Source organism: Tursiops truncatus, chromosome 20, assembly GCF_011762595.2.
Source record: "Tursiops truncatus isolate mTurTru1 chromosome 20, mTurTru1.mat.Y, whole genome shotgun sequence".
NCBI lineage: Eukaryota > Metazoa > Chordata > Mammalia > Artiodactyla > Delphinidae > Tursiops > Tursiops truncatus.
This window is the reverse complement of record NC_047053.1, coordinates 25552912-25576459: the sequence shown is the minus strand read 5'-3', so window position 1 is coordinate 25576459 and position 23548 is coordinate 25552912. Positions and strand designations below refer to the sequence as shown.

The 23548-nt window shown below is 38.7% G+C and overlaps 1 non-coding gene and 1 pseudogene across 1 annotated transcript; one reads left to right on the top strand and one right to left on the bottom strand.

Moving 5' to 3' along the window:
• Positions 1-23548, top strand: part of LOC101337710 (growth hormone-inducible transmembrane protein pseudogene) — a 95968-nt pseudogene that overhangs the window by 51145 nt on the left and 21275 nt on the right.
• TRNAG-UCC (transfer RNA glycine (anticodon UCC)) lies at positions 16271-16343 on the bottom strand. Its single transcript has one exon. It is a non-coding gene; the product is annotated as a tRNA-Gly (tRNA).

The following is a 23548-nucleotide window of genomic DNA, read 5'->3' as shown; positions in this document are numbered from 1 at the left end:
AAATATTGGGTAAAATTCTGTTAGAAAAAATAAAAAAGAATTGTTAAAAGCAAACAGCTTTGTGACAATGGCACACTATACCTGATAACCAATCCTTCAGGCAATAGGAAGTGTGCTCACACTCAGTACTGTGACACTGAGAAAACTCCAAGGCACTGTAGCCCTCAAAAGTGGGATACTTAGAAAGGAAATACAGCCATTTAAAGCACTTAAAAGTGAAATTCTTGAAGCCACACTACTACGAGGATGATCTAGGTAAAATAGCCTCTTATTACTGGTCTTATTAACACTTATTCTTAAAATTCCAGAAAAGTAACTTCCTTTTATGAAGTCATGATAGAATTCTCCACTTTAGAAATGTTAGATGTCCCCATTCCTCACTGCCACATGCTCATGTAGCTTATTGTTTATGAAACTGGCATGGTGCTAAACTCTTTGCAGTGTCACTATCTGTGATGGTTAGTTTTATGTTTCAAAATGGCTGGGCCATGGCGCCCAGATATTTGGTCAAACATTATTCTGGATGTTACTGTGAAGATTCTTTTGGTTGAGATCAACATTTAAATCAGTGGACTTTGAGTAAAGCAGATTACCCTCCATAATGGATGGGTTATGACTGGATAGGAGGGCCACATCCAGTTAGCTAAAGGCCTTAATAGAACAAAAACTGGCTTCCCCAGAGCCAGAAGGGTTTCTATCAGCAGTCTGCCTTAGGACCTGGACTGCAATTCTTCCTTGGGTCTCCAGCCTGACTCCCCACCCAGAAGACTTTTGATTGCCAAGCTTTCACAATTACATGAGCCAATTTATCAAACTCAATCTCTCTCTATGTCTCTTTCTCCCTTTCTCTCTCTCTCTCTCTCGCTATATATATATATATATATATATATATATATATATATACATATATACACACACACACACACATATGTATGCAGATGTATATACACACAGACATATATAGATATTATACATATATATTTATGTATGTATTTTATATATACACATCCTGTTGGTTCTGTTTCTCTCGAGAGCCCTGATGAACTCAGTGTCTGTCCCTTGTCTGCTTCCCTAGCTAAATGGAGAGTTCCTTGAAGGGAAGGAGCATGGCTATGTACCTCTCTTACTCAGGGTCTAACTCTCCACTTGGCATAAAGTAAGTACGTTTAAAATGACATAAATGAAATTGAAATTATTAATGTTATAAATTATTTAGTTTAGTGGAAGTAAAAAAATTACTTTTACAATAAGAAAAATAAAAACTTTCAGTGGCCTAGAAATCTCTACATCTTTTTAGCTTTCCCTAAAAGTCCAATAAGCATTTTTAAGGAAGTTAAAAATTCAGCAACTAATTTTTTTAACCTGCAAAGTATAGGATAAAGAGAACATTCCAGTGGACCTAAAAAGATGAACTTTCAATCATTCCACTATGAGCTAAAAGAACTAAGTTTAGCAATAGATTAAGTGAAAAACAAGAACAAGAAAGAGAAATTGGAAATGCTAAATTGTACAACTTTTAATTATTTCAAGGACTAATTATGTTAAGTGCATATAAATGCCACAAGGTATAAGTTTAGTAGACTAATAAAAGTTGCACAGACATATTGAAGAAAATATTAATAATTAACATATAACAAACACAACCAATAGTATATATTTTGGTTGCTTAGGGAAGGTAAACTTTTTGCATATTTCCAGAAAATATTTAGATTACACAAACTAAAATATTTAAGACTAAAAAAAAATGATGAGCCAATGGTTCAATGAATAAATGAATAGAGGGATAAGATTATGAAAGAATTTTGTATAAAAATTAAAATAGTCACATTATCAAGGATCAAACAAGCCCCAAATTATTTAAATGCCTACATTAAAAAGGGAAAGAGGGAAAAATCCATAACATTCACAATTAAAGCAAAGAAGATCACTTACTTAAAATATATGGGAAAATCTCAGCTCTCCATACTTGTTGGAGATGCAAATCACTAATTTGTAGCCAGAACTTTCAAAATTGATGGGTGGAGCAATGAAATAGCAATAAGTAGTTTAATGTAGCTGTTGTACAGGGACAGAGTGTCAGGAAATGGGACTAATACTTTCTGTTTTTCCTCTCTTCCTAAGCTTCCTGGCTAACGTCTTATCTGTGCATGATTTTCTACATCGTCATGTAGGTGGAACCAGATTGTAGATTTCCTTAAATGCCATAGAAAGGGGTTTAGATTTCATTCTAAGAAGGCAATGCGAGTCCATTCAGAGACTGTGAAGTGGAAGAATAGCATGATCAAATCTGTCTGGTTGGTGAACTGAAGCAAAACAAATATGATATCTGAGGGTATATTAATGAAATTCAATAAATGGTCGTTCTATCCTTATTTATTGGGCAAGGCTCTGTGCTAAGAAATAAATACAAAGAAAACAGATAAAATCCAACCCTTGTGGATGTTGTTGTCCAGTGGAGACACTTCCATAGTCCATGGAAAAGCTTAATTAAATCAGATGAGAAACTCAGTCTAAGAATATTTGACCTAATCAGAGCATCAGCAATTACTTGGTGCAGTCCTCTCATATTTACAGAAAATAAAGGTGAGGCTAAAAAAGAATCAGAGTTCTGATTTGAGTTTGGCAGTCATATATTCTATATGGACCACAATGCTAGATTTCGGAATCTGTGTTTCCAAACTCTAAGCATGAACTTTAAGGAAGGTATCCATTATGGGTCATAGTTGCTCAGTTTGTATTTATCTTAACAGAATTTCTTACCTTAAACATAGATATAGGGATGGATGTAAATGTAGATAGAAATAGAGATAGATGTTTGATTTAAAGGGTAGCATGATGATGTAGAAGCCCATGCACAGGAAGTTTAGAAAGAGAGGGAAAACAGAAAGTGAGAGCATAGGAACATCAACAATACATAGCATTGCAACATATCAATAGATTAACAAAAGCTGATACCGAGTGCCAGAAAAAATGTACTCCGAGGTCTTAAAGTTCCATGTGAATTTTAAAATTGTGCCTAAATTTAACAATTTTAACCCGTATAAATGACCCATCATTGAAAATTAATCCAAGTGTAATTCGCATGTTCTAGACAACCACTTTATGAGTAAGTTCTCCCATAAAATTTCAGGACCACTTTTGCAGTGATAATTGCATTGGTACTAAGTGAAATCCAAATGACCCCACAGAGCACTCTTTAAATGAAGGTTTATAGTTGCGCAAGTAGAAAAGGTGATGAGGGAATTCAGGCATCTTTTGGAAGTTAGGGGAGAAGGTAACATAGGCATCCCAAACGCAAAACTCCCTAAGTTGTGTCTGTCAGTAATACATTCAGGTTGTGAGTGAATGGATACTGTGACATCCATGACAACTCAGTTCAGGTGAGAGTAGTAAACACACATGAAGAAATGTCACTTATTTTTTTAGACTGCAATGCCTAATAAAATAATGATTATTAAAAAATTATTACGTCATTGAAACAGAAAAGCAGTGATTCAATTGAAGCAAAGTGACTCTCTAAATGTCTTCTTAACCATTCAGTGTTGATACGTTTGTCCTTTATAATCGTTTGTTCATAGAATGATTTTCTCATTGGGCATGAACTCCTGTAAAGCAAGAATAGTGCCTTAAACAGCTTTACTGAGATCTAGTTCACATACCATGCAATTCACCCATTTAAAGTGTATGATTCATATATATACACTACCAAATGTAAAATAGATAGCTAGTGGGAAGCAGCTGCATAGCACAGGGAGATCAGCTCAGTGCTTTGTGACCACCTAGAGGGGTGGGATAGGGAGGGTGGGAGGGAGGCTCAAGAGGGAGGAGATATGGGAATACACGTATATGTATATGTATAGCAGATTCACTTTGTTATAAAGCAGAAACTGACACACCATTGTAAAACAATTATACTCTGTTAAAGATGTTAAAATAAATAAATAAATAAAGCGTATGATTCAATGGTTTGAGTATAATACATTATTAATTTTTAAAATTGTGGTTAAATGTATATAAATAAAATTCGCCATTTTTTCCCATAAATTTATTCATTTATTTATTTTTGGCTACGTTAGGTCTTCGTTGCTGCACGCGGGCTTTCTGTAGTTGCTACGAGCGGGGAGCCACTCCTCGTTGCAGCGCGTGGGCTTCTCATTGCGGTGGCTTCTCTTGTTGCGGAGCACGGGCTCTAAGCACGCAGGCATTTGACTAATATTTATTATTTTGTTGAGTTCTCCCAATAAGATATTTTTATTCTTATTTTAAAGATGAGGACACTGAACCCCACAGGGGTTAATCACCTTGTCAGTTATACATACAAAGTTAAGAGGTGAAACCAAACCCAGATCTTCAAGGCCTGCACTTTCTCCCACTAGAGTGGGCATTTCAGTCAGTTTCAAAGCAGCAAATCAGAACTCAGGAGGTTATAGATAGATGCCCAAAGAACAAAAATAGAATATTAAAACCACAATTTACCCATGTAGGAGAATAAAGGAAAACAATACAAATACAACAGCAGAATTCAAAATAGTCGGAGGCCATTTAGCAGAGGGGCAAACAGCAACAAACAGGCACATGTACCTGATGAAATCTACTCTCTTCTTATAATGGTGTAATTAGGTTGGAATCAGTCCTGAGTCACCAAGCAAAATTTAAGTTTTGTCTCTTATTTTTAGGGTACCAATACAAATTATAAGGAATTAAGGAAAGATTTCTAATAGGTACTTAATATAAAAGGTTTGGTCCTGGAGTAGATGTATTCATTCAACAGAATTTCATTGAGTATCTAATATGTGCAGTATACTTAGGCAGTATTCCAGGCATTGGTGATGCAACAGGAAATAAAACAGAGAAAAATCCCTGACCTAGAGAAATTAAATTTTAATGGATATTGAATCTTGTATAAGATCTCTTAAGTGTCAGGTAAACAGATTACTTTGTACCATGCTTTCACTATTAATTTGCAGTCATCTCTACATCTTGTAAGTCTGAGCTAAACCCTTTGTAAACCAGGCAATGTGTCCTTCCTCTCCTGTTAGGCCACAAGTCATGTCTTCAGTTCTTACAGCAGCCATCACAGCACTCAGCTCCTCTTAGGGCCACACACACGATCTGAATTCAATCATTGTTGTTTTGCTGGGCTTTACAACAATTACAAGAAAAGGAGAGACTGTGTTCCACCAAGTTGCATCCAGGACTCGGAAACTCAGAGCCCATTTGGATCAAGAGAGAGAAGCTCACGGAGGGACCAGTGCCCAGACTCATCTCCAGCTAACACGTGGGAAAGTTACATAACTGCCCTTTCTTATTCATCACCCCAACTAGGCTTTAGTTGAAATGTCAGATGTTCATCCTTGCCGTTGCGTAGTTGTCTCTGCTTTGGAATTGCCCCTGTGCTACTTTCAGTACTAAATGAAGACTCTGGTATAACATTGGGCCTATTCCTCCAGGTCCACTGAGCTATCAGCTTAGAATCAAGGTCCCACTTTCTTCTTAGAGACCTGCCCCTTCCCTTGTCCAACTGCCAAAGAAACAGACTGCTCCTGCCAAGGTTTCAGAAACTGCAGTCTTTGAATGGTGCAAGAAAGACTGTGTTTTGGTACAAGTTCAAGAAAGCTCTCGGGATCCTGCTTAGGAGGAAATCAGCCAAAACAAAGGGTTAGGAGGGAGTGATGGGGGAAGCTGTTTGATCCAATATCAAATCTCACCACTGACTCCTTTGAACAAAGGCTATCAAATGAAGTCCTCTCCTTGCGAGCTGTGTGAATTGGATTCCACTTACCTTCTGCCTCTTAGGCCCTCCACTCAAGCAAGGGAGTGAATGACACGGGTGTGGGCAGTCCTTTCTGAGCTGGATGATTTAGTGAAGCATCTGGGGGATAGGGATCAAGTGAGGGGGATTTGGAAGGAGGAGGGGACTGAGCAAGAGGACTTTCCATCCCTCTGTTTGTAGTGCTGATAGGACCACATTGGTTGGGAGGTGGAGGAAGGAGGGCTCACTGTTCCCAAGGTTTGCACTCTGCCATAGAGCTAGTGGGGAGCTTTTGAAGAAAGATTGCCCCACCCCATTCCCCACCCAAGGCCCGGGGAAGGACTTGGGTCGAATTAATGATCTGGAAACAGTCAAAATCCAGTTGCTGTTTGGCTCTCCACTTCCAGGGAAATGTGAGCTGTCTGTTTTTGATTACTTTGCTCTTATCACATCAGGCTGTTCTTTATTAGAGGCAGTTTCATTTCCAAGAAACCTGTTTTGCTTCTCCTCCCTTGCTGTCTTCTGGGGCCCTGCCTCCTCCCTGTCCACCCACTCTGCCTCACCATTTCACCCCTCACCCCATCTACCACTGCATCAACTCCTTGCTTGTCCAGGAAATAAGCTGCTACATGACCCTAGCTAATACCAGACCTAAAAAAAAAAAGATTAAATTTCAGTCAGTGGCTGCAGCCGATGGCAAAATATTACTCCCCTGCCTTTGCCTTTTCTAGGTTACTACCTTCTGCCTATGTTGTTAATGGGACAACGGACCTCAGTCCATTTTGTTGTCAAAAGTCAACAACTTGGTGGAAGTAGCCACTGTGTTTGCAAGTAGGACTCCTTGTGAGAGTCCTGGTGGCCCATAGTTTGAAAGGCAGGATAAAGCAACACATCTGGATGTGGACTTCCCTGGTGGCACAGTGGTTAAGAATCCACCTGCAAATGCAGGGGACACGAGTTTGAGCCCTGGTCTGGGAAGATCCCACATGCTGCAGAGCAACAAAGCCTGTGTGCCACAACTACTGAGTCTGGGCTCTAGAGCCCACAAGCCACAACTACTGAAGCCCATGTGTCACAACTACTGAAGCCTACATGCCTAGAGCACATGCTCCACAACAAGAGAAACCACAGCAAAGAGTAGCCCCTGCTCGCCACTATTAAAGAAAAGCCCATGCACAGCAATGAAGACCCAACACAGCCAAAAATTAATTAATTGATTTTTATAAAAGACATCTGAATGAGCTGAGCAGACTCACTCCAGTGTCTTTTCCCTCAGAACTCACCAATGTTCACAAACGCTGAGCAACTTCTATTGATCCATGTGTTCCACCAGGACCCAAGGCTGTTCTTAGCCAATGAGAATTGACTGGGTGGCCTGTTTCTTGCCCAGGTATCACTCAGTGAGACCCTGGTAACACCCTGTGCCTCACTGAAAGTTCCTCTTACATTCATTTTCTTCTATTTGTATTCCTTCTTTCCGTCTCCCTCACATTTCCTCTCCCTCCACACTTTTCCAATTTCCCCCATCTTTTCTTAGAGTCTTACTCATGATGACTATGGTTGAAGGGCTTACAAATTTCTCCCTCACCAGTGTAAGAACTATCACCTAGAGTCCTCTGAGGTCTTCCTGCCCTTAAGCTTTAGAGAAGATTGCCACAACTCCATTCCCTCTTATGCCTTCCCTATAGAATTCCAAAGTCCACCTCCAATTTTCTGTGCATTTCTCAAGAGGTAGCTTCTTCAAAAATCAACCTGGTTCTCAAATCCTGTTTTTACCAAGCAACAACCATGTGGACATTAATCTTGCTCTTGCCATGTTATTTATTTCTATACCAAAGTCACCCAGATAAGAACCTGGAACCTTCCTTGGTTTAAAAAAACAACAGCTCTCACCAGGCACATGTGTGTAAGTAGACAGAGATGTTTATATTAGAACAACACACACAACTTCAAATTACATATGGAGATCACTTTATGTGAAATAGTCAAACCATACTTGAAGATTTTTCATAGACTAGCTGGCCCCAGCCTCATCCCCTCTCACTGTCCCCTCTTCCTCCATCTCTCCTCTCATCACCTCCTTGCTGTTCAGTCTTTGTTATTGCAAAAGGGCCATCCATTTTTAAAGACCCACATTCCTTAGGCAAAAGACCTGTACACTGAAAACAGTAAGATGCTGATGAAAGAAATGGAAGATGACACAAACAGATGGAAAGATATACCATGTTCTTGGGTTGGAAGAACCAGTATTGTCAAAATGACTACCCAAGGTAATCTACAGATTCAAAGCAATCTCTATCAAATTACCAATGACTATTTTTACAGAACTAAAACGAAAGATCTTAAAATTTGTATGGAGAAACAAAAGACCCAAAATAGCTAAAGCAATCCTGAGAAAGATAAACGGAACTGGAGGAATCAGGCTCCCTGACTTCAGACTATACTACAAAGCTGCAGTCATCAAGACAGTATGGTACTGGCACAAAACAGAAATATAGATCAATGGAACAGGATAGAAAGCCCAGAAATAAACCCATATACCTATCATCAATTAATCTATGACAAAGGAGGCAAGACTATACAATGGAGAAAAGAAACTCTTTTCTATAGACAGCTACATGTAAAAGGATGAAATTAGAACATTCTTTAACACCATACACAAAAATAAGCTCAAAATAGATTAAAGAACTAAATGTAAGATCGGATAGTGTAAAACTCTTAGAGGAAAATATAGGCAGAACACGCTTTGACATAAATCACAGCAAAATCTTTTTTGAACCATCTAGAGTAATGGAAATAAAAACAAAAATAAACGAATGGGACCTAATGAAACTTAAAAGTTTTTGCACAGCAAAGGAAACCATAAATAAGATGAAAAGAAAACCCTCAGAATGGGAGGAAATATTTACAAATGAAGGAACTGACAAAGGATTAATCTCCAAAATTTACAAGAAGCTCATGCAGTTCAATATCAAAAAAAACAAACAACCCAATCCAAAAATGGGCAGAAGACCTAAATAGACATTTCTCCAAAGAAGATATACAGATTGCCAACAAACACATGAAAGGATGCCCAACATCACTAATCATTAGAGAAATGCAAATCAAAACTACAATGAGATATCACCTCACAGCAGCCAGAATGGCCATCATCAAAAAATCTACAAACAATAAATGCTGGAGAGTGTGTGGAGAAAAGGGAACCCTCTTGCACTGTTGGTGGGAATGTAAATTGATACAGCCACTATGGAGAACAGTATGGAGGTTCCTTAAAAAACTAAAAATAGAACTGCCATACGATCCAGAAATCCCACTACTAGGCATCTACCCTGAGAAAACCATAATTCAAAAAGAGTCATGTACCACAATGTTCATTGCAGCTCTATTTACAATAGCCAGGACATGGAAACAAACTAAGTGTCCATCAACAGATGAGTGGATAAAGAAGATGTGACACATATATACAATGGAATATTACTCAGCCATAAAAAGAAATGAAATTGAGTTATTTGTAGTGAGGTGGATGGACCTAGAGACTGTCATACAGAGTGAAGTAAGTCAGAAAGAGAAAAACAAATACCATATGCTAACACAGATATATATGGAATCTAAAAAAAAAAATGGTTCTAAAGAACCTAGGGGCAGGACAGGAATAAAGATGCAGACACAGAGAATGGACTTGAGGGCACGAGGAAGGGGAAGGGTAAGCTGGGGCAAAGTGAGGGAGTGGCATGGACTTAAATATACTACCAAATGTAAAATAGATAGCTAGTGGGAAGCAGCCGCATAGCACAGGGAGATCAGCTCGGTGCCTTGTGACCACCTAGCGGGGTGGGATAGGGAGGGTGGGAGGGAGGGAGACAAAAGAGGGAGGAGATATGGGGATATATGTATATGTATAGCTGATTCACTTTGTTATAAAGCAGAAACTAACACACCACTGTTGGTGGGAATGTAAATTGGTACAGCCACTATGGAGAAGAGTAATGGTGGTTCCTTAAAAAACTAAGAATAGAGTTACTATATGATCCAGCAATTCCACTCCTAGGTAAAACTGTGATTCAAGAGGATACATGCACCCCGATGTTCATTGCAGTGCTGTTTACAGTAGCCAGGACATGGAAGCAACCTAAATGTCCAGTGACAGGTGAATGGATAAAGAAGATGTAGTACATATATACAATGGAATGTTACTCGGCCATTGAAAAGAATGAAATAATGCCATTTGCCTCAACATGGATGGACATAGAGATTATCATACTAAGTGAAGTAAGTCAGAGAAAGGTAAGTATCATATGCTATCACTTATATGTGGAATCTAAAAGAAAATGATACAAATGAACTTATTTACAAAACAGAAACACTCACAGACTTAAAGAACAAAGTTATGGCTGCCAGGACGAAGGGGTGGGGGAGAGGGATAGAGTGGGAGTTTGGCATTGACAATGTACACACAGCTATATTTAAAATAGATAACCAACAAGGACCTCCTGCATAGCACAGGGAGAGAAAGAGTTTAAAATTTAATCATTAAATTTTTCTTCTGGATTGTTTAAAAAAAAGAGAGAAAGAAAGAAGGAAATCTTCTGTTCAGAAGGGGAGAACAAGGAAAAAAAAAAGACCCATCTTCCTTAAACAGCAGTCATAGGATTATTTTTAATGTTTAATTATAAAACATTTGGAACATTTAGAAAGTACAGAAAATAATACCACTGATAAGATTTTTAGATTTAGATGTTGAAATATTGCCATTTTTGTTTCAGCCTGCTTTCTCTCTCGCTCTCTCTCTGAAATAAAATGCTTCCCAATGCAGCTAAAAGCCCAGGCCCATCCCTTTCCTTCCCTCCCACCCTCCCTAACGTTAACCGATATTCAAGAGTTGTTGCATCATTCTCCTGCATATTTTTGTATTTTTATTGTATACGAATGTTTCTACAAACAATATAGAGTATTGTCTGTGTGTTTAAAAATATTTGCTTAAGTGGTGTATTGTACTGGATGGTGAGAATGAGCTTTGTGAGAAAGAACAACATTACAACCTTATCTTACTCTGGTTTCTATTTTCTCCAATCTCAGCCCTGAGCCCAGTGGCCCAACGTCTTGTACTCAACACATGTGAATGAATTCATGATAAAATAATCTCCTCAAAATCATCAATAACTAAAATATGCCAAGTTAAGTGGTAAACCAAGATAGATGATATTTATACACTTTTTAATTTTTAGTAGAAAACTTCAAGGAGTACAAATAACTCTTCCAACATAGGTATGTAGAGGAAGGGGCTTCATGATGCCTCATTAAGGAGCCTCCTGACCTCAGGGCATAATTTGTGTCTCCCTGCTCATGACTCACAATGACAGATTTCAGTGGGATCTCCTGAGACTGAAGTTCTCAGCCCATATCCTCCCATTCCCAAAGCTGGTGACCTCATGGATGAGTATAGCCTCTCCTCTTACCTCACCCTGAGTTCATCCCCTCAAATGCCAGGAAGAGCACCTGACATCATTGTCTGTGAAGCAGCCAAGGACACCATCAGTCGTTTGGCTGAATGGATAGGGTCTGTATCCCTAAGGCATTATTCATTCTGCCAGATTGTGAAGGAGCAGAATTGGAGTTCTGTGGTCTACACTCCCACTTGCAACTCTGTAAGACTGAAACCTCACCCAAAGTGACAGTGTGGGGAGCTGTTCCAACCTCCTTAGTTACCCTGAACTTTAGTAGAGTGGCCATATAATTTATATATATGGATGTATAGTTGCCCTAAGTCAGTAACCCTGAATAAAGCCAACATGGAAGGCATCTCAAGTGATACATTATCCAGAGCCTCAGAAAATGATGCCCTTGATCCCCCTTCCAGTGTAAGTGTAAGGATGAATGAGTCCATTCTCTTACACCTGAATGTGAAGACCTAACTTCTTATAGTTTAGTTTGGGTAACAGAGACAACTTTTCAGCAGACAGTAAGCCTATTCACTCTTCATTTCTTTAGTCTTTCTATACTGGGATGAAATTAGGGCCAACTCCTCCCTCACAGTCTTCTGAAAGTCTGCAGCAAATGACAACTTATATCAGACCAACATAAATCAGGGGAGAAGAAAAATGTTCCCAGTGGCTTAAAACTGTGGCTCTGAAGTAGAGTCCATTTGATGTCAATAGTGGCATTTGCCAGGTGACCATAAAGTTCCATGAATAACAACATGGGGATTTTAATATTAGATAAATTTGGGTTTGAGTCTCAGCTTCATCACTACTCTCCATGTGACCTTAGACAAATGACTTATCTAAACCTCACTTCATCCATCTGTAAAATGGCAGGTAAGGATAACATCAATCTCAAAGTTCAGTTAGAAGCTTTCAGCGAGGTAGTGAATTTAAAGCCCCAAGGACAGGGCTTGGCACATTTTAAGTGCCTGACAAATATTAGTTGTAATTATTACTCATACCATTTAAATCTTCACTGTATTTTGTCAGCATCCTCTCTTTCTAATTCCACACATATACTCTCTGTCAAATCAAACTGGCTACTTAACTTTTTTTTTTTTTTTTTTTTTTTGCGGTATACGGGCCTCTCACCGTTGTGGACCCTCCCATTGCAGAGCGCAGGCTCCAGACGCGCAGGCTCAGTGGCCATGGCTCACGGGCCCAGCAGCTCCGCGGCATGTGGGATCTTCCCGGACCGGGGCACGAACCCGTGTCCCCTGCATCGGCAGGCGGACTCTCAAACATTGCGCCACCAGGCAAGCCCTGAAAGACGTTTTTGATTGTTACATCTGGGAGGATGTCACTGGCATCTAGAGGGTAGAGGATGGCGATGCCGCTAAACACTGATGGTTAATACATAATCCTACAATACATAGCCTCCCTCAACAAAGGATTATTGGTCCAAACTGTCAATAGTACCAGCACTGAGAAACCCTGTATAGTCAGTCCCTTGACCACATATACTATCTGTGTGGTAGAAAAAAAAATGTGTCATCTTCTGGTATGTATTTTTCTTTTCTTTTTAGTAGTGGAATTGACACCTCATCATGTGGCCAGTTTAGAGACTGTATGTTACAGCCTCTCTTGCAGCTAAGCAATATATAAAAGTTCTGTCTCACTTCCTTAAAAAGAAGATGCTGTCTTTTCTCGTTTTTCTGAATGATGGAATGTGGTCCTGGTGTTAGTGAGTCACTGTCAATCATTCAAAGAAAAATAATATTCAATGGGGATGACAAATCAATAAGATAAAGGTAAACTGGATCCTTGAATGACCTTGTGGAGTGGAGCTGTCTACCTAACCCAGACCAGCCACCTCCTCTGAACCATTTCGGGAATGAGAAATAAACTTGATCCACAGTATTTAGGGCCCTGATTTTTTTTTTAATTTTATTGAAGCATAGTTGATTTAGAATGTTGTGTTAGTTTCCACTGTACAGCAAAGTGACTCAGTTATACATATATTCTTTTTCATATTCTTTTCCATTATAGTTTATCACAGGATATTGAATATAATTACCTGTGCTATACAGTAGGACCTTTTTGTTTATCCATCCTATGTATACTAGAACAAGCACTCATATTTTAAAACCACCACATTTTCTAGGAATTTCTATGAATTTTTTTAAACATCTTTATTGGAGTATAATTGCTTTACAATGTTGTGTTAGTTTCTACTGTATAACAAAGTGAATCAGCTATATATATATATATGTATCCCCATATCCCCTCCCTCTTTCATCTCCCTCCCACCCTCCCTATCCCACCCCTCTAGGTGGTCACGAAACACCGAACTGATCTCCCTGTGCTATGCAGCTGCTGCCCACTAGCTGTCTATTTTACATTTGGTAGCGTATATGTGTCAATGCCACTCTCTCACTTTGTCGTCCCAGCTTACCCTTCCCCCTCTCCGCGTCCTCAAGTCCATTCTGTACATCTGCGTCTTTATTCCTGTCCTGCTAGGGCCCTGATTTTTTAAATCTTGGTTGACGCCACAACTGACATACCATCTACATACTGATGAAGCTGTAGTTTGTAATCGTAGCCTTGAACTTTCCTCTAAACTCCAAAATTATAGAATTAAGTACTTATTTGATTTGTACTCTTGGATTTCTCCTGGACATCTCAAACTTAACATTTTCAAACTGAGCTCTTGATTTAACCACCAAACCGCTTCTCTCCCAGCCTTTCCTTTTCTCAATAGGTGACTAGAAATTGTAAGCCATCCTTGATTACCTCCTCTCAACCCTAGATCCATTCTTTCACTTCTTCTTCCAAAATAAGCATGATGTACACCCACTTTTTTGCTTGCTCTAGCAACCATCCTGGTTCAAGCCACAGGCATCTCTCCCTTGATCACAGTGACAGCCTCCATACTGGGCTTCCTGATTTCTCCCTTGATCCTCCAATCTACATTCCACAGATAAGCCAGAGTAAATCTTTCTAAAATAAAAATCAGATAATTTCATGCCTTTTCACAAATACTCTCAATGTCTTCCCAGTGCACTCAAAATAGAACTCATACTTCTTACCCAGAGCCCACAGATCTAGTCCCTGGTCCTCACTACCTTACAACTTCATCTTGGGTCACTCTTCCCCTTTATGCTTGATGCCAAGCCACACTGATCTCCTTCCAATTCCTCACACAAATAAAGCTCTCTCCTGTTTCAGGACCTTCATTCATGCTATTCCCTTTTTCTGAGTGCATGTCCCTGTGCTTTTTCCATGGCTGACCTGTCTTATCCTGCAAATTCGTATCTTCAGAGATGCTTCCAGGCTCATGCTAAATAAGCTTCTTCTTTATCTCCTTGTTTTTCTCTATTAATGTGTCCTGTTTATTTCCTTTATGGGGCTTATTACCATTTATTGTTATTATACATGTACTTGTATGTGTGTTTTTATCTCCCCCATGACTGCAGGGATTCTGATTGTTTTATTCACCGATGTGTACTTACTATCAATATTGCCAGGCACATAGTAGTCACTCAAGATTATGTGAGTATGAATGCTCACATAATGAGCATTATGTGAGTATGTGTGTTCTTTATTTAAATTTAATTGAATGAAAGAGTGTCTCAACAAAACAAAGTTTACCCTATGTATCTCCCCATTAATTCTAACCAGCTGAAAGTAGGTTACAGTGAACATTAAGGACAGCCTCAAAAGAGAAAGAGGTTACACTCAGGCAATGTGAAACATAACAAAAGACTTAATGAGAGATGATTGGACACAGTGGAGGGTGTGTGTTGTAGGGAGGAACATGATGCTGGCTTGGGAACACGGATCTCTACTCAAGCCATCACTCAGTTCTAGTAATAGGAAAATATAAAACAGGTTCAACTCTTAGAGGCTAATTGTTTAAGATGTAAGTTAAGAAGAAAGGAAACAGGGAAGAAGAAAGGAAGGAAGGAAGGGAGGAAAACAAGGTACAAAATGTTCCTGACATTTTTATTCCTACGCAGTCAAGAGCAAAAATCACCAGGGAAGAGAGAAATCTAATCAAATACTTGGAAAACTTTATTACTGGAACTAAAGTGACTAGTGCTGGTCTTTGACAAAGATCTTGTTGAATAGTTGGCCTCCAGTCCCAGTCCCTGATGACAGGCTGTCTGTGCATAAATTATTCATGTCTTTTCCAGCAAGAACTGGTCACACCACTTTCTTCTACTTTTCCTGATGCTGCCTCTAGGGGTCTGTACCTACCCACGGTCTCCCCAACACTGTGCAGGATGTCTCATATCTGAGACTGATTTCACAACTTGTCAACATTGGCCCTGGGGATGCCAGTGCTTGATGTGTTTCCCTGATTTTCTTCCAAAGAGCAAAAGCACCTTGAGGATGAGGATCACAAGAAACCAACATTATTCTCAGGTCTGTTATGTACCAGGTATTTTACATGAGTTAAAAGTCAATTCTTCAGAAAACCCAATGTGAAAAGTATTATTATCCCCATTTTACACATGAGGAAAATAAGGCTAAGAGATTTATGTACTCTATCTCTGTCACACAGCTAATAAGAGGCTGTGTCTGGTCCAGTTAACTGCAAAGCATGTGTTCTCTGTATATATGGGACCTCAACTATAAGACAGGAGAACTTGTGAGATAAACAAAACTACCTCGCTAGAGCCAGAGTGATATTTTTAAAAACATAGACCTAATCATGTCACTCTCCTGCTAAAAAAACCTCATGAAATAGCTCCTTCCCACCTGGAGGTTGCACACACACACACACACACACACACACACACACACACACACACACTATTCAGAGTTTCATTTACATGACTACTTCTCTTCAACCTTTTCTATACTCCAAAACAGTGGTTCTCCAAATTCAGGGTGTGTATAAATTATATGGGAAAATTGTTAAAATGTTTAATTGCCCGGCCTCACTATCAGAAAGTCAACATCAGTGGATCTGGAGAGGTGATCAAAATGTGCATGTTAAAAAATCACCTGAAATGTTTCTTTTCTTTTTTCTTTTTCTTTTTCTTTCTTTTTTTTTTTTTTTGGCCATGCCATGCAACATTCAGGATCTTTGTTCCCTGACCAGGGATCGAACCTGTGCCCCCTGCAGTGGAAGCACAGAGTCCTAACCACTGGACCACCAGGGATTTCTGTTACCTGAAATGTTTCTGATGCAGGTGTTTCCAAGGACTGCATCCTGAGAGGAATTCCAGGTCGTAAAATTTCATTATATTTTTGCCTTCCTCTCTGTAGCTCTTTCATTAAACACTCATTTATTAACAAACATTTGTTTAGCATGCACTATACTCCAGACATTTTTCTAGGCTTTGGGAACATGGCAGTTACAAAGAAAACCACAGGGTTTTAGCTCTCCTGGAGCTTGCAGTCTTACTGGAGTAAAACCAAAAAATTTTAAAATGCACATAAGGTATATCAGGTGGCAAAGAGTATTATGAAGAAAAATAAGAAGATGGCAGAGTAGAAGGACATGCTCTCACTCCCAAAATCACAACTAACTGCTGAACAATCATTGACAGGAAGACACTGGAACTCACCAAAAAAGATACCCCACATCCAAAGACAAAGGAGAAGCCACAATGAGATGGTAGGAGGGGTGCAATCACAGTAAAATCAAATCCCATAACTGCTGGGTGGGTGACTCACAAACTGGAGAACACTTATACCACAGAAGTCCACACACTGGAATGAAGGTTCTGAGCTCCATGTCAGGCTACAAAACCTGGGGGTCCAGCAATGGGAGGAGGAATTCCTAGAGAATCAGACTTTGAAGGTTAGCAGGATTTGATTTCAGGATGTCAACAGGACTGGGGGAAACAGAGAGTCCACTCTTGGAGTGCACAAACAAAGCAGTGTGTGAATCAGGACCCTGGGGAAGGAGAAGTGACCCCATAAGAGACTGAACCAGACCTACCTGCTAGTGTTTGAGGATCTCCTGCAGAGGCGGGGGTAGCTGTGTCTCACCGTGAGGACAAGGACACTGGCAGCAGAAGTTCTGGGAAGTACTCCTTGTCATGAGCTCTCCCAGAGTCCACCATTAGACCCACAAAAGAGCTGGATAGCTCCAGTGTTAGGTCACCTCAGGCCAAACAACCAACAGGGAGGAAACCCAGGACTACCTATCAGCAGACAAGCAGATTAAAGTTTTACTGGGCTCTGCCCACCAGAGCAACACTGAGCTCTACCACCACCAGTGGCTCCCATCAGGAAACTTCCACAAGCCACTTAAATAGCCTCATCCAACATACAGCAGACAGCAGAAGCAAGAAGAACTACAATCCTGCAACCTGTGGAAAAAAAACCACATTCACAGAAAGATAGACAAGATGAAAAGGCAAAGGGCTATGTACAAAATGAAGGAACAAGATAAAACCACTGAAAAAAAAAAACAAAATGAAGTGGAGATAGGCAACCTTCCAGAAAAAGAATTCAGAATAATGAGAGTGAAGATGATCCAGGACCTCGGAAAAAGAATAGAGACAAAGATTGAGAAGATGCAAGAAATGATTAACAAAGACCTAGAAGAATTAAAGAACAAACAAACAGAGATGAACAATACAATAACTGAAATGAAAAATACACTGGAAGGAATCAATAGCAGAATAACTGAGGCAGAAGAACAGATAAGTGACCTGGAAGACAGAATGGTGGAATTCATTGTTGTGGAACAGAATAAAGAAAAAAGAATGAAAAGAAATGAAGACAGCCTAAGAGACTTCTGGGACAACATTAAACACAACAACATTCACATTATAGAGTTCCCAGAAGGAGAAGAGAGAGAGAAAGGACCTGAGAAAATATTTGAAGAGATTACAGTCAAAAATTTCCCTAACATGGGAAAGGAAATAGCCACCCAAGTCCAGGAAGCACAGAGAGTCCCAGGCAGGATAAACCCAAGGAGAAACAGGCTGAGACACATAGTAATAGAACTGACAAAAATTAAAGACAAGGAAAAATTATTGAAAGCAACAAGGGAAGAATGACAAATAACATACAGGGGAATTCCCATAAGGTTAACAGCTGATTTCTCAGCAGAAACTCTGCAAGCCAGAAAGGAGTGGCATGATATATTTAAAGTGATGAAAGAGAAGAACCTACAACCAAGATCACTCTACCTGGCAAGGATCTCATTCAGATTCGATGGAGAAATCAAAAGCTTTATAGACAAGCGAAAGCTAAGAGAATTTAGCACCACCAAACCAGCTCTACAACAAATGCTAAAGGAACTTCTCTAAGTGGGAAACACAAGAGAAGAAAAGGACCTACAAAAACAAACCCATAACAATTAAGAAAATGGTAATAGGAACATGAATATTGATAATTACCTTAAACATGAATGGATTAGATGCTCCAACCAAAAGACACAGGCGGCTCACTGAATGGATACAAAAACAAGACCCATATATATGCTGTCTACAAGAGACCCACTTCAGACCTAGGGAAACATACAGACTGAAAGTGAGGGGATGGAAAAAGATATTCCATGCAAATGGAAATCAAAAGAAAGCTGGAGTAGCGATACTCATATCAGATAAAATAGACTTTAAAATAAAGATTGTTACAAGAGACAAAGGAGGACACTACATAATGATCAAGGGATCAATCCAAGAAGAAGATATAACAATTATAAATATATATGCACCCAACATAGGAGCACCGCAATATATAAGGCAACTACTAACAGCTAGAAAAGAGGAAATTGACGGTAACACAATAATAGTGGGGGAATTTTACACCTCACTTACAGCAATGGACAGATGATGCAAACAGAAAATTAATAAGGAAACACAAGCTTTAAATGACACAATAGAACAGATAGATTTAATTGATATTTATAGAACATTCTATCCCAAAACAGCAGATTATACATTCTTCTCAAGTGCACATGGAACATTCTCCAGGACAGATCACATTTGGGTCAAAAATCAAGTCTCAGTAAATTTAAGAAAATTGATATCATGTCAAGCATCTTTTCTGACCAGAACGTTATGAGATGAGAAATCAATTACAGGGAAAAAAACGTAAAAAGCACAAACACATGGAGGCTTAACAATACATTACTAAATAACCAAGATATCACTGAAGAAATCAAAGAGGAGATCAAAAAATACCTAGAGAAAATTACAACAAAAATCGATGATCCAAAACCTATGGGATGAAGCAAAAGCAGTTCTAAGAGGGAAGTTCATACCAATTCAAGCCTACCTCAAGAAACAAGAAAAATCTCAAATAAACAATCTAACCTTACACCTAGGAACTAGAGGAAGAAGAACAAACAAAACTCAAAGTTAGTAGAAGGAAAGAAATCATAAAGATCAGAGCAGAAATAAATGAAATAGAAACAAAGAAAACAGCAGCAAACATCAATAAAACTAAAAGCTGGTTCTTTGAGAAGATAAACAACATTGATAAACCATAAGCCAGATTTATCAAGAAAAAGAGGGAAAGGACTCAAATCAATAAAATTGGAAATGAAAAAGGAGAAGTTACAACAGCCACTGCAGAAATATAAAGCATCCTAAGAGACTACTACAAGAAACTCTATGCCAATAAAATGGACAACCTGGAAAAAATGGACAAATTCTTAGAAAGGTATAACCTTCCAAAACTGAACCAGGAAGAAACAGAAAATATGAACAGACCAATCACAAGTAATGAAATTGAAACTGTGATTGAAAATCTTCCAACAAACAAAAGTCCAGGACCAGATGGCTTCACAGGTGAATTCTATCAAACATTTAGAGAAGAGCTAACACCCATCCTTCTCAAACTCTTCCAAAAACTTGCAGAGGAAGGAACACTACCAAAATCAATGGTGGTGATGAGGCCACCATCACCCTGATACCAAAATCAGACAAAGATACTACAAAAAAAGAAAATTACAGATCAATATCACTGATGAATATAGATTCAAAAATCCTCAACAAAATACTAGCAAACAGAATCCAAAAACACATTAAAAGGGTCATACACCACGATCAAGTGGGATTTATCCCAGAGATGCAAGGATTCTTCAATATATGCAAATTAATCAATGTGATACACCATACTAACAAACTGAAGAATAAAAACCATACAATCATCTCAATAGATGCAGAAAAAGCTTTTGTCAAAATTCAACACCTATTTATGATAAAAACTCTCCAGAAAGTGGGCATAGAGAAAACCTATCTCAACATAATAAAGGCCATATATGACAAACTCACAGCCAGCATCATTCTCAATGGTGAAAAACTTAAAGCATTTCTTCTAAGATCAGGAACAAGACAAGGATGTCCACACTCACCACTCTTTGATTCAACATAGTTTGGAAGTCCTAGCCACGGCAATCAGAGAAGACAAATAAATAAAAGAAATACAAATTGGAAAAGAAGAAGTAAAACTCTCACTGTTTGCAGATGACATGATACTATACATAGAGAACCCTAAAGATGCCACCAGAAAACTACTAGAGCTAATCAACGAATTTGGTAAAGTTTGCAGGACACAAAATTGATACAGAGAAATCTCTCGCATTCCTATACACTAATGATGAAAAATCTGAAAGAGAAATTATGGAAATACTCCCATTTACCATGGCAACAAGAAGAACAAAATATCTAGGAATAAACCTACCTATCGAGACAAAAGACCTGTATGCAGAAAACTATAAGACACTGATGAAAGAAATTAAAGATGATACCAACACATGGAGAGATATTCCATGTTCTTGGATTGGAAGAATCAATATTGTGAAAATGACTATACTACCCAAAGCATTCTACAGATTCAGGGCAATCCCTATCAAATTACCAATGGCATTTTTTATGGAACTAGAACAAATCATCTTAAAATTTGTATGGAGACACAAAAGACCCCGAATAGCCAAAGCAGTCTTGAGGGAAAAAAACAGAGCTGGAGGAGTCCAACTCCCTGACTTCAGACTATACTACAAAGCTACAGTAATCAAGACAATATGGTACTGGCACAAAAACAGAAACATAGATCAATGGAACAACATAGAAAGCCCAGAGGTAAACCCATGCACATTTGGTCAACTAATCTATGACAAAGGAGACAATGATATACAATGGAGAAAAGACACTCTTCAATAAATGGTGCTGTGAAAACTGGACAGCCACATGTAAAAGAATGAAATTAGAACACTCCCTAACACCATACACAAAAATAAACTCAAAATGGATTAGAGACCTAAACATAAGACTGAACACTATAAAACTCTTAGAGGAAAATATAGGAAGAACACTCTTTGACATAAATCATACCAAGATCTTTTTTGATCCACCTCCTAGAGTAATGGAAATAAAAACAAAAATAATCTAATGGGACCTAATGAAACTTAAAAGCTTTTGCAAAGCAAAGGAAACTACAAACAAGGTGAATAGACAGTCCTCAGAATGGGAGAAAATATTTGCAAAAAATCAATGGACAAAGGATTAATCTCCAAAATATATAAACAGCTCATGCAGCTCAATATTAAAAAAAACAAACAACCCATCCAACAATGGGCAGAAGACCTAAATAGACATTTCTCCAAAGAAGACATACAGTTGGCCAAGAAGCGCAAGAAAAGCTGCTCAACATCACTAATTATTAGAGAAATGCAAATCAAAACTACAGTGAGGTATCACCTCACACCAGTTAGAATGGGCATCATAAGAAGATCTACAAACAACAAATACTGGAGAGGGTATGGAGAAAAGGGAACCCTCTTGCACTGTTGATGGGAATGTAAATTGATACAGCCACTATGGAGAGCAGTATGGAGTTTCCTTAAAAAACTAAAAATAGAACTACCGTACGACCCAGCAATCCCATTACTGAGCATATACCCTGAGAAAGCCATAATTCAAAAAGAGTCATGTACCACAATGATCATTGCAGCACTATTTACGTTAGCCAGGTCATGGAAGCAACCTAAATGCCCATCGACAGACGAATGGATAAAGAAGATGTGGTACATATATACAATGGAATATTACTCGGCCATAAAAAAACGAAATTGGGTCATTTGTAGAGATGTGGATGGATCTAGAGACTGTCATACAGAGTGAAGTAAGTCAGAAAGAGAAAAACAAATATCATATATTAACGCATATATGTGGAACCTAGAAAAATGGTACAGATGAACTGGTTTGCAGGGCAGAAATGGAGACACAGATGTAGAGAACAAACGTATGGACACCACGGGGGGAAAGTGGCGGGGGTGTTGGTGGTGGGATGAATTGGGAGATTGGGATTGACATATATACACTAATATGTATTAAATGGGTAACTAATAAGAATCTGCTTTATAAAAAAATAAATAAAATTCAAAAAAAAGAAAACTAAGGTAGGGTAAGGAGATAGTGATAGGATGTATTATGTTTATTTATTTAATGTTTTCTCCTTAAAGGAAAAGGCCTCACATGGCTTCTTCACTTCTACATCCTAAGTGTCAGGGACCTAACCCCCAATAAATATCTCTTCAGGTAGGAATAGAACTACCTTACAGATGTTAGAAATAAAGACCCTTATAGTGGCTTTTATAAAGCTAAGAATAATGACATGATGCCTAATGCTGCCACCTAGAGTGGCCTGTGTAAATATTCTAAAGCAAAACTAAGTGATTTAGAACCAAGGAGCTTAAGTTTTATCACAAAAATAGAATAACAGGATTTCCACTTCCAATAAAGATGGAGTAACATGAGACTGGATATATATGAAATGATGGTTTTCAGGCACTGGACATTAAGCAATGCAGGACAGAGATTCCTTTAAAAACAGCAAACAATCAAAGTAAGCACAGTTGTCCCAGTTTACTATCTATAGATATCTTCCAGGCAACAGTGCAGGGAGGTGGAAACCAGGTTGAGCTCAGGCATCTTCCTGAACTAAGGAGAGAGAGCTGGGCGTCCAAGGAGATAAAAGTGCCTAGAATTTGTAAGACAAATCCCTTGAGAGACAATATCTACACAGATAGATTAAATTCCAGAAATGTTCAAAAGATCCCTCCCAAATTTTCAGCTGAGTACTGACCAGCACATGCATGTGAGGAAACCACATGGGGCTGTGGAAAGAACAACCCAAAGGAGAAGAGGTAACAATCAGTGGATTCACACATCCAAGAATTGTTTGTGTTCTCACCAGCCAGAGTGGAAAACCTTGTAAATCATGGTCAATTAGGTAGAACATTCAGAAAGATGCTATCTCTGTCATGGAGAAAAATTAGCCCAGGATAAAAGGCTGCTCCAATCCTACCTCAGAAAGCTTAAAAGCAAGCCTCAAAAGTATCAAACTACTTTAAGTAAGTAATGTAACTGCTTCCCAGAACAAAGCTAAAGAATACTTATTC